Source organism: Pseudorca crassidens, chromosome 20 (genome assembly GCF_039906515.1).
Source record: "Pseudorca crassidens isolate mPseCra1 chromosome 20, mPseCra1.hap1, whole genome shotgun sequence".
Lineage (NCBI taxonomy): Eukaryota > Metazoa > Chordata > Mammalia > Artiodactyla > Delphinidae > Pseudorca > Pseudorca crassidens.
The window spans coordinates 3,403,792-3,415,824 of NC_090315.1; the positions used below are offsets into that span (position 1 = coordinate 3,403,792).

The 12,033-nt window shown below is 44.5% G+C and overlaps 1 long non-coding RNA gene across 1 annotated transcript; it reads right to left on the minus strand.

Annotated features, from left to right (window-relative positions):
* On the minus strand, positions 1-6,526 carry LOC137215374 (uncharacterized). The gene is made up of 4 exons (XR_010939276.1): positions 6,056-6,526; positions 5,119-5,245; positions 4,059-4,191; positions 1-2,825 (listed from the first exon to the last, which is right to left on the minus strand). It is a non-coding gene; the product is annotated as an uncharacterized lncRNA (long non-coding RNA).
* Between the last annotated feature and the right edge of the window lie 5,507 nt (positions 6,527-12,033).

Genomic DNA, 12,033 nt, shown 5'->3' on the forward strand with positions numbered 1-12,033 from the left:
TATATGCACTTCCATGTTTATTGTAGTTCACAATAGCCGGGATATGGAAACAACCTAAGTGTCCATCAATGGATGAATGGATAAAAATGTATATATACATACAATGGAATACTACTACTCAGCCTTGAGAAAAAAGGAAATTCTGCCATTTTCGACAACACAGTTGGACCTTGAGGATGTTATGCTAAGTGAGATATGTCAGACAGAGAAAGACAAATACCGTACAATATCCCTTATATGTGGAATCTAAAAAGACAAAACAAAACCAAAAACTGAACTGGAAAACAGTAGAATGACGTTTACCAAAGGCTGGAGGTGGGTGAGGGGATGGGAGAGGTGATGATGTTTAAGGGTACCTACTTACAACTAATAATTCCTGGAGATGTAATATAAAGTACAGGATTACAGACAACAAAACAGCATTATAAACATTAAACTTGCCAAGAGACAAGATCTTATTTGTTCCCACCACTAGAAGAAATGATACTTCTGTGGCACAACAGAGGCTAAGGCTACAATGGCACTCATACTGCAATATAAATGTATCGAATTAAATATGTTGTACATTCTTAAACTTACACACCATTATGTCAATTATATCTCATAATTAATGAATAAATTAAAAAATGAAAATGAAGCCTTAAATGGTTTTAAGCGGTACACTAAAATGTACCCATTCATAAGTGTGTCCTTATCTCCTTAGATCTAATTTTAAACAACATTCTTAGTATCCTAATTTCTTTTAAGTTTTAAATGCTTCATAATTCAAGGCTTCATATAAGACAATATTTTGTAACAAATAAATATTTGCAGGGCTGTTCTCAAGTGTCCAGCTCTCCAGCTCTCCTGGCATGGCATGGCAGACAGTGCATATGTAGTAATTTAGGTGTTTACCTCTCAAACACTGCTCCTCCCCTGCCACCCAATAACAACAAAAAACAACCAATAAATTGTCACAAGTTTGTCAGGAAAACTGGAAAGAAGTCATAAATATATTTCTTTTCCTGTTACATCTACTTCTTTTCTTCTTCCTCCCTTGTTTTTGTCCTTTAAATATTCCTGTGGTTGCTTTTTCAGTGTATACTAAGGTTAGAGCTATAGCTGAAGATTTTTGAAATTGCACAATAGTCACTGGTTCTCTCTCCTTTATAAATTCTCAGGTGCAAAGTCCTAGGATGGGTCCATTTCCAGTATGACTCTTTAGATGACAGTAAGTGATGATTGGCCTCAGAAGATTTTCTCACAGCAATGACACTTACATGGTTTCTCTTTGGTATAATTTCTCAGAGTAAGACGTTTCCTCTGGTCAGATGATTTTCCTTAGGAGTTACATTCGAAAGGTCTTTCCCCAGTATGAGTTCTCTGATATCACAATAAGTCCACTTGTGAAAAGCTTTCCCCCATCTCTTACGCTCATATGGTTTCTCCCCAGAATGAATACTTCGAGGCTTGGTGAAGGATGAACGAAGGCTGAAGGACTGTCCACATTCACTATATTCATGGGGTTTCTCCTCAGTGTGATGCTTCATGTGTTGAGTCAGGGAAGAGCTGTTGTGAAAGGCTCTCTGATATTCTTACACTCAAAGGGTTTCTGTCCATTGTGGATCCTATTAGGCCAGATAGAAAAGGGTGAATGAAGGCCTTTCCACATTCATTGCACTCAGGGATCCTCTCCTGTGAGAACCCTCACATGATGAGTGAAAAAAACAGCTGTCAAAAAGGGTTTACCTGCATACTTTGCATTCGAAGTGACTTTTTCTGGAGTGGGAAATATTATTTGGGACAAAAACAGACCTGACACAAGAGACTTTCCCACATTCTTTGCATTCATAAGGCTTCTCCTCAGTGTGAATCTGTTGTAGCTGCATGAGCTCTGACCTGCAGTTGAAGGCCTTCCCACAGTGGAAGCAGTCACGTGGTTCTGCTAAGCATAAAACCTCATGAGTTGACCAAGGTCTGCCCTCTTGAGAAAGGCACGTCAACGTTTGTTAAACCATTTCCCACATTTCTTCCACTTGCAGAGATTCTTCCCTGCGTAGATCATGGAAGCTTTACCTGGTCCATGTTGAGTTCTGTTCATGAAAAGCATCTCCCGGAGGATTGCTCTAGTAAAACTCCTGAGTGCAGATTATCATCTGTCCTCACACCATTGTGTTCAGAGCTCATCCTCCGGAGAAAACTCTCCTTGTGGGAAACTGTCCCTGGGTTCTTCCTGCAGTTCTAATGGCCCTCACTGTTTCCTGGTTTGCCCCCAACAGAGAGTTAAAGAATCAAATGACCCTGGAGCAACATTCCCTCCATGAGGGCAGCTAAGAAGCTTTATGGCCTGAGGTTGTGCCTTCTGGCCTAACGGGAATCCAATACCCAAAAGGGCCTATTAATGAGGACAGCAGAGAATAAGCTCCCAACACTCCGGTGTGGCTTCTCCCCACTGTGAGGGGCCAGGTGCTGGCCAAGAAGTTCTTCTGACCCTCCCTGCAAGCGAAGGCCTTCTCTGATACACTGGATCTGCAGCACTTCACAAACGAGGCCTGGATTTTCTCTTCTGAAGACTCCACTCCACTGCTTCTGCATCCAGTCAAGGTTTAAACTCTACAAAAAGTCTCTCCTCCATGATTCACATGTTGGGAGTATGAGTGCTGCCCAGATGGTGTTCCCTGTGGCTCAGCCAGGTGCAAAAATGTCTTTCAAGACTGGGCCACACATGTCACAGGGGTGAGCCTTTTGGGTGGAAGGATCTGCCTTGGGAGTTCTCATGTGTGACACTCTCACAGAAACTCCCTGCTCAGAAGGTGCAGCCACATCCTCCACTCCATGCCAACAACCTGAAAAAAGATGAATGCTGGTGAAGTCCATGTTCAGTTAGTAGCAAATGGCATCCAGTAACAAATATGTGTCTGATACAACTGGCAACTAGTCTATGGGACTATGGGCATCATAGGGGACCCAGAATCAGGATGAGGAAGGGCTGCTGTGTGCTGTGGGCCTCTAAAGCTTAAAGAATGAAGGACAGGTTTCCCTGGTGGCGCAGTGGCTGAGAGTCCACCTGCCGATGCAGGGGACATGGATTCGTGTCCCAGTCCGGGAAGATCCCACATGCCGCGGAGCGGCTGGACCCGTGAGCCATGGCCGCTGGGCCTGCGCATCCAGAGCCTGTGCTCCGCAACGGGAGAGGCACAACAGTGAGAGGCCCGCCTACCGCAAAAAAGAAAAAAAAAAGAATGAAGGAAACCTTGCAGGAGAGGATACCAGGATGGGATACAGTGTGAGCAAGAGAGGCATGCTCTCTGAATGACACTTTGCAAATGATCTCCCAGCAAGGCTCCTGGTTCCTTGTGACAGGTGAGTGCTATGAAAAAGGGTCTAGCCAGGACCAGAAAAATCTGGCCAGATAGAACATTTAGTGTTCAAGGAAAATTTAAGGATATGTGCACATCTCGTGACACGTTAAAAGAAACCCAGTGCTGTAGAGTTCCGCATGGAGCAGCAAGAGAAGAGCAGATAAGATGTGCGACTAGAAAGGGGGGTGGGACTAACAGGTACCTAAGGTCAGAGTAAAAGTGACAAATGAGCAAGGCATCAAAATTGGGGAAGGAAAAGTGGGATAAGTTTCGCCACTGGTGTTGCCACCTAAACACTAGTAGTCGTGGCACAAAGTGCTGGTATAAAGTGAAGCCAGCCCTGGGCTTCCCTGGTGGCGCAGTGGTTAAGAATCTGCCTGCCAGTGAAGGGGACACAGGTTTGAGCCCTGGTCCGGGAAGATCCCACATGCTGCGGAGCAACTAAGCCTGTGCACCACAACTACTGAGCCTGCACTCTAGAGCCCACGAGTCACAGCTACTGAGCCCACGTGCTGCAACTACTGAAGTCCGTGCTCCACAGCAAGAGAAGCCACTGCAAGGAGAAGCCCAGGCACCGCAAGGAAGAGTAGCCCCTGCTCGCCGCAGCAACGAACCCAACACAGCCAAAAATAAATAAATAAAATAAATAAATTTCTAAAAATATAAATAAATAAATAATAAAATAAAATAAAGTGAAGCCAGCCCTGATTCCCGCACCTTCTGCTCACCAGGCCTAGGCCTCCTCCAGATCTTCTCTGCTGTGACTGGAGCCACGTCTACCTTCTCAGGCACCCTGGGCTCCCCTCTGGCTCCAGCTGGGTGGCTCCATGAGACCTGGAAACTGCAAGTCCTGATGGGAAGGAAGAGCTGGTGAGTGGTCAGCACTGACCCAGGGAGACACTCTCCGCAGAGAAGATAATTAAATACTAAAAAAAGAATCTTGGAAGAGGGCTTACAGGAAGAGCTCAGTGTTCACCACAAGGAGTAACCATATCAGTGCCTGCAATTCCATGTCAGACCTTGGAAAATTAGAGGAAGGAGGCAGAACTTGGGCCAGGGATTTGGACAGACACCTAGCCAAGGAGCGGCCAGGCCATCTGGAATCTCTGGGGCAGAGGGGAAGACTGCAAAACTTCTCACCCCCAAATTCTTCATCTCAAAGCTTTGGGGCAGTACAGGTTGGTGGTGCACATCGCCCAGCCCTGATACTCACACTACTTACCCCAGGGAACCAAGGAAAGAAGCCGTGCCGTGACAGAACTGTGAGACAGAACTGCCCCTTGAGAAAAACAAAAGCCAGCCCAGGAAACTGGGAATCATGTCCTTGTTAACTCCCTCCTGCTGAGTGTTGGCTGGACCTAAAAATTACTTTCTAATGAATAGAATATGGCAAAAACGATGAGATGGCACTTGCGAGATTAGGTGATAAAAATACCAGTTTCTATCTTGGATGCTGTTTCTTGCTCATTATCATGGCTATCAGCTGTCTTGTTGTGACCTGCTTATGGAGAAGACAACATGGCAAGAAACTGTGGGAGGGTTCTGGCCAGCAGCCAACAAGGAAATGACTAGTCTAACCAGGTGAGCTTTCAGATCAGATGGCAGCCCTGGGCAGCTTGCCAGCAAGGTCATGAAAGACCCTGAGCTAGGGGTATCCAAGCAGGATATGCCTGATTCCTGACCGAAACCAACTGTGAGATAAACGTTTGTCTTTCCAATGCACTTAGCTTTGGAGTAATTTGCCATGTAGCAACACATAACTAAAACAGAGACTTACCCAGTGATGACACAAGTGCAAAGTTCTCCAGCATCACATCACGGTACAGGAGTCTCTGAGCTTCCTCAAGGAGCTCCCACTCCTCCCGGGAGAAGTACACGAACACATCCTCGAAGGTCACACAGCCCTGCCACGATGGGGACAGTTGAGCTCACGGACAACAGGACTCCCCAGTCTACCCACTCACCTAATCCCCCCACCCCGTCCCTCTCCTCCCCGGCCTCCCAGCTCAGAGGCGATGCCAGGCTTGGCACCACTAGTGCCTGCTCTCTCCTCATGTCCCTCTGATTACTGTGTCCAGCCCAGAGCAAAACCAGGCACGCGGGCAGACAAAATACTATCTCAGCTGAGTATGGCATGACAGACCTCAAACACTCTCCTGCCAGCCAGTCCTCCTGGTGTCATCCAGAGCCTACCCTCGAGGCACAACTACACTTAGGCTCAGCCTTACCCCACAAGCCCCCAGGACTTGGGCCTTAAGGCTGTCTGTTCACCCTCCTCCCCGGTCTCCCTGCCTCCTCCCTCACTTCCACAGTCTCCACTGTGCAGCCAGAGGAAAGCTTTCCAATGAATTATGTGTTAAATCACCTCCACCTTCTGTCCAAACTTTCAGAAGGGAGTTCTAACTCCTCGGGCTGCCATTCCAGGCCTGACTTCTGCCCGGCTGCTCTGTTCCCTGATCACTCCCAACTCAGTCTCATCGAGTATTTGCACATGCACTAGGACACCGTTCTGATATTTACTCCCTTGGTTGCCAGTACAGGAAACTATGCATAAAATCCTTGGTCTGAATTCAGTACCCTGCGCCACAAGTGACTCCCTCCAGAGACTCCACGACCAAGAACTGGGAGAAGAAAAGGCAGAGTCCCAGGACACCATCAGCTATCGCAAGGGGCGGGGACCATGAGGGTGTGGCCCTGGGTGACCCTCCACTCACCTGCGCTGGATTCATCAGTGCTGCTGCACCTGCCACCGCCAAAGGACCCAGTGGGCTGAATGGGGCCCTGAGAGGCGGGAGACCAGGGCGGAGTCACTTCGGGCTGCGTGTCACACTCCGAATCTCGCTATGAAATGTCAAACGCTCGAAAGGCCCAGGCCGCCGCCTTCGGGGGCCCTGTCAACGGAGCGCGTGAGAAGACCCGGGAAACCGTGAGGTCCCGGCAGGGCCTGGCAAACACGAGGCGCGAAGTCGCCTGTCCCACGGACGGGGACACAGTGTCACAGTGAAGGAGCCGGGGCTGGGGGCGTCACGGCTCGGACAAGGTGCGGAGATAGCCCCCGGCACCTCGCTCTCCTTCCCCGTCCTGCCCTAGAGATGCGGCCCCAGTGCAACGCTCGAGTCCACGTGGCCGCCGTCCAACCAGCACCCGCTCACGGACGGATGTTCTCCTGCAGCGATGCAGGAAGTCCCGCCCCGAAGCCGAAGGAAACGCCCCCCTCCTAGGTCGTGATTGGCCTAGAGCTGGGGGCGGTAGCGCCGGTGGCATCCACTTTTGGGTTACGTAGTTAACGCCCAGCCTGTGCCCACGCGCGTGCGCCATTTCCCTTCTCCATGGCGACGGCCCAGCGGCACCGCGGGAAGAGACTGGGAAATAATTTAGCTCCAGGAATCCTCATACGGGGTGGGGCGGGGCTTCGCTTCCTTTTAAAGAAAAGTGCCCAGATTTCCGTAGGCCTGGGGGTAATGCCCCGCCCTCCCTAATCGTGCCACCGCAGGACCTGGGAACCTGTTAGCAATGCAAGCTCTGGGGCCTTACCCAGACCTAGAGAATCAGAAACCCTGGGGACGGGGCTCAGCACTCTCTGCTTTCAGGAATCCTGGTACCGCTCATTCAAGTTTAAGAACCATGGCTCTACTGTGACTAGAATGAGAAATACTAAGTCCCTCGTGGTTATTTACATAAAAAGTGCCTATCTCATAGTTCACGCTCAGTAAATAAGAACGATTATTATTACTGTCATTAGCATTAACATCACAATGCTTTCACGTACAGGGCTTGGGAGGATAAGTCAGGGATACCTCTTTGCAGGATCCTTGGCGTTATTTGTGAAAAAGCAATGATTCTTTGACGTGGCAAGTAGCCTCATAGGCATTGATTAAACGCTTTACATAAAATCATACATTTGTATGTACTACTTGGCATATTTATTTCTTAAAGAGCACCGCAGGAAGGGTTTGTTTTTTTTGCCATGCCGAGTGCCATGCAGGATCTTTGTTGCCCGACCAGAGATTGAAGCCGAGCCCTCTGCACTAGAAGCGCAGAGTCCTAACCACTGGACCACCATGGAAGTCCAGGACGGCTTCTTAAACTACAGGTAGGCATGATGCCCAAAGAGTTGCATCATTACAAATAAAGCCACATGATTCAGATCTTCAGAACATCAGGACTAACTGTCCTCAGGTCTAACTGGAGTGGAGCTGATATGGTTTCATGTTTGTGACATAAGATGACATGTCATCTAGTTCACAGTAACTGGGGCCTCCCTCTCCCTCTCCTGTCCTCCCCTTGACCTTCAGGACAGGTAGACCCAGGTACAAATATGTGATCAGGAGATGGCCCAGCTTGAAGCTTAGAGGTTTTTCAGGTCATCAGGTCCTGTCCTCATCAAAACACCATCAACCCATCTCCTGAACCTACAGTACGCAATGGAGCACTAAATCCTGGGGAGGTGTGAAATCTAGAACCACTGAGGAGATTCCCAGAATGGTGCACAAATGCAAGAACAGTTAAGACACACATTCACAATCAATTCTGCCTGTATTCAACTTGCCATGTCTCATTCACATGGTCCCAAAGTTAACTGTAAAGAAAGCGGAGACAACGCTGTCCTCCCAGGCATCCAGAAAGAGAAAATTGGGGTTGTTAATCATCTAGTCAGTTTATGTCACAATCCATCAACCTGGTCACCAGATACATATTATTTCTCCTATGCATTCTACACTGTCATCCTTTTATTATTCCAACAACTCAAAACCCCATCTAATGACTAAGCCAATTTCACCGTTACAATTTCTAGGGTGTGTTGTTCTTTGTATCAGGTTCAAGTACTGTTCCTTAACACCAGGAAACTATCAACACAAAATAAATCGTCTCCACTCACACCTAACATATAGTGGGGTCAGGGACATAATGGAAGGACATGTGAAAGTGCTGAAGAAATAACCGCCAACACAGATTTCTATACTCAACAAAAGTGTTTTTCAAAACAGAGCACGAAATATGAGAATCATAATAGAAAACTAACCCACACAAAATGAATCCTAAGGTTAAATTTAAGGCCAGAGGAAAGTGATCCCAGGTGAAAAGTCTGCAGTGACAGAAGGAATGAAGATCCAAGAGAAGGATGCACGTGTGAATCAATACAATTGATTCATTATCTGTGTAAAACATGAAAAACATCTCCTTGTTGAGAACAATAAAACTACCATGCAGGGGCTTCCCTGGTGGTGCAGTGGTTGAGAGTCCGCCTGCCGATGCAGGGGACACGGGTTCGTGCCCCTGTCCGGGAAGATCCCTATATGCCGCGGAGCGGCTGGCCCCGTGAGCCATGGCCGCTAAGCCTGTGCGTCCAGAGCCTGTGCTCCACAACGGGAGAGGCCACAACAGAGAGAGGCCCGCGTACCGCAAAAAAACAAAACAAAACAAAACAAAAAAACCTACCATGCAATCCTCAATAATATCCCTTACATCGTGCAAAAGGAGGGTAATGGTATTAACTCTATACTTTTTTGTGTTAAAGACATTATAATTTTTAGCTTAAGCAATAATAAAATAGGAGTATATACATTCCCAACTAAAAGCAAAGTTTAGAATGTAAATAATCTACACAAAATTTTAAAAGAATGTATATAAGACACAGAACTGAAGTAAAGATAAGCACACAACAGGAAGATGCATCATACAGGAAATGTATATGGAATAAATGTTTGAATTAGTAGTCAGTAGTTTTCAGTGGGTTGAAAAATATACAGCAATATTCAGTTTATAAGTCACAGTTCGAAGATGTGTTACAGAAATAAAGCAAATAAAAATTTGGAAAATATATACAATTATTAAACAAAAACATAAAAATGTGTATTTGTATCTGAAAAATAGATACAAGGAAGAAAATAGCAGGAAGACATTATACTTTAAAATTTGTACACAATTTTAAACATCAATTCAATTTACAGAAAACAATTTTACTATAAGAATAAAGAGTTAAATCTATAAACAAATTAGAATATTTTAATGTTATCTCAGTAATTAATTTTTATAAGGCAGGAATAACGTTGGTTATGTTCTGTTAGGTTCATACACCAAAATGCATAAATCTGACCTAACAGATACATATAGAACTGCATACACCAACTGCAGGATGTTTGCTTTTTAGCACAAACTGAATATAGGTAAAACTGACAATATATAGGACCATAAAAAAAAAAATCTCTAACTTGCATAGAATGTAATAAAACAGAGACTGAAATAAAACAGGACAGAGAATAGAAACAGAAGATGTGATTGAAAACATTTAAAGATATAGGACCACAAAAAAATTCTTTAACTTGCATAGAATGAAACAAAACGGAGAATGAAATAAAACAGGACAGACGTTAGTAACAGAAGATGTGAATGAAAACATTTAAAGATGTGCTTGGAAATTAAGTTATGAAATACGAAATAATCCATGCCTGAAGGAAGCAAAGATAATCAAAACTGGAGAACATGTTTTTTGAAAATAATGACATCCCCAATGCCAATTTGATGGGCTTTTTGGGGTTGTTTTCTTTGTTTGTTTGTTTTTGCGGTACACGGGCCTCTCACTGCTGTGACCTCTCCCGTTGCGGAGTGCTCTGGACGCGCAGGCCCAGCAGCCATGGCTCACGGGCGCAGCCGCTCCGCGGCATGTGGGATCTTCCCAGACTGGGGCACGAACCCGTGTCCCCTGCATCAGCAGGCGGACTCTCAACCACTGCGCCACCAGGGAAGACCTGATAGGGTTTTTATAAGCAGTATAATGGACAGCAGTCCAGTAAGTTAGGAGAAATAGATGGGATCTGCCTTTGTCTGGAGAATATGGGCTTGGGCTGGTCACCTGGCTTCTCTGCACCTCAGTTTTCTAATCATTAAATTGAAGGGGTCTCTATGGTCCTTTAAAGTTCAAGCCCTATTATTCAAAGCATAACCTTGTTTTTAAATTATTATAGGATATTCAACTTGAGACTTCACTTTACAATGTTTGAGAACTAATGACATCCCTATATATTCTCATGAGATGCAATTAATAAATTACATTAAAAGGAATCTCCAGGCCCAAATGGTTTCACCAGAGAATTCTACCAAACATTTAGAGAAGAAATAAAACCAATTCCTCAAAATCTCATCCAGGTTGGGGGGGACGGGGTGGGGGTGGGGAACACTTCTTAGTTCATTTTGGGAGGCCAATATTACTCAGATACCAATAACAGTATAAAAATAAATAAATAAAATATAGACCAATATGCTCATGATTTTACACATAAAATTTCTCAACAAAACACTGGCAAAAGGAATGTGTGTATATATACACACACACATACATATCATTATATTCCATGTTCCATGACTGCAGGTATTACTGCAGAAATGCAAGGCTGGTTCAACATTCAAATCCAGTCAATCCATCATATCAACAGGCTACAGAAGAAAAGACATATGATCACATCAACTGAAGGAGAAAAGGCATCTGACAAAATTCAACACCTATTCATAATGAAAGCTCTTAGCAAATGAAGGAAACCTTCCAAACTAAAAAACATCTATATAAAAACCCACACTATCATCTTATTTAATGGTCAAGCAACACTGAACGCTTTCCCCTTAACATTAAGAACATGACAAGTGGGCTTCGCTGGTGGCACACTAGTTGAGAATCTTCCTGCTAATGCAGGAGACATGGGTTTGAGCCCTGGTCTGGGAAGATCCCACATGCCACAGAGCAACTAAGCCCATGTGCCACAACAACTGAGCCCGCCTGCCACAGCTACTGAAACCTGCATGCCTAGAGCCCATGCTCCACAACAAGAGAAGCCACTACAATGAGAACCCCGTGTACTGCAACGAAGAATAGCCCCCACTCGCCAGAACTAGGAAGAAGTCTGCATGCAGCAATGAAGACCCAATGCAGCCAAAAATAAATAAATTTATTAAAAAAAAAAAGAATAAGACAAGTGTGTGCTCTTTCACCATTTCTATTCAACATTGGACAGGAAATTCTAGCTAGTAGAATAAAGACAGGAAAAGGAAATAAAACTGATACACATAAGGAAGAAGTAAGATGTTCACTATTCACTGATAACATTATTGCTTATGAAGAAAATCCTGATGAATCTACCAAAAAAAAAAAAAAAAAACCCTGCTAGAACTAATAACTGAGTCCAGCAAGGGCACAGGATACAAGGTCAACATATAAAAATTAATATTTCCCTATAACAGTAATGATAATGAGCAAACTGAAATTAAAATCTCAATACCACATATAAAGACTCCAAGAAAAGGTGTATGGATGAAGATCTAACAAAATATGTTCAGAATCTGTAAGGTGAAAATTATAAAACACTAATGAAATAAATCAGAGAATCTAAATAAATGGAGAGACATACCACGTTCATGGAATGGAAGACTCAACATAATAAAGATGCCAAATCTCACCAAAATGATCCACAATGTATCATCTATAAAAAATCCCACAAGATGTTTTTAAAATATAGACAAACACATGATAAAATTTATATAGAAAACCAAAGGAAAAATTGACATGGAAAGCTAAATCAATTTTTAAAAACAATAAAGAAGATGGAATCACTTTACCCAATTTTAAGATTTAATGATAGCTACAGTATTCAAGATAATGTGGTATTAGCAGAGGTTTAAATACCCAGATCAATGGGATAAT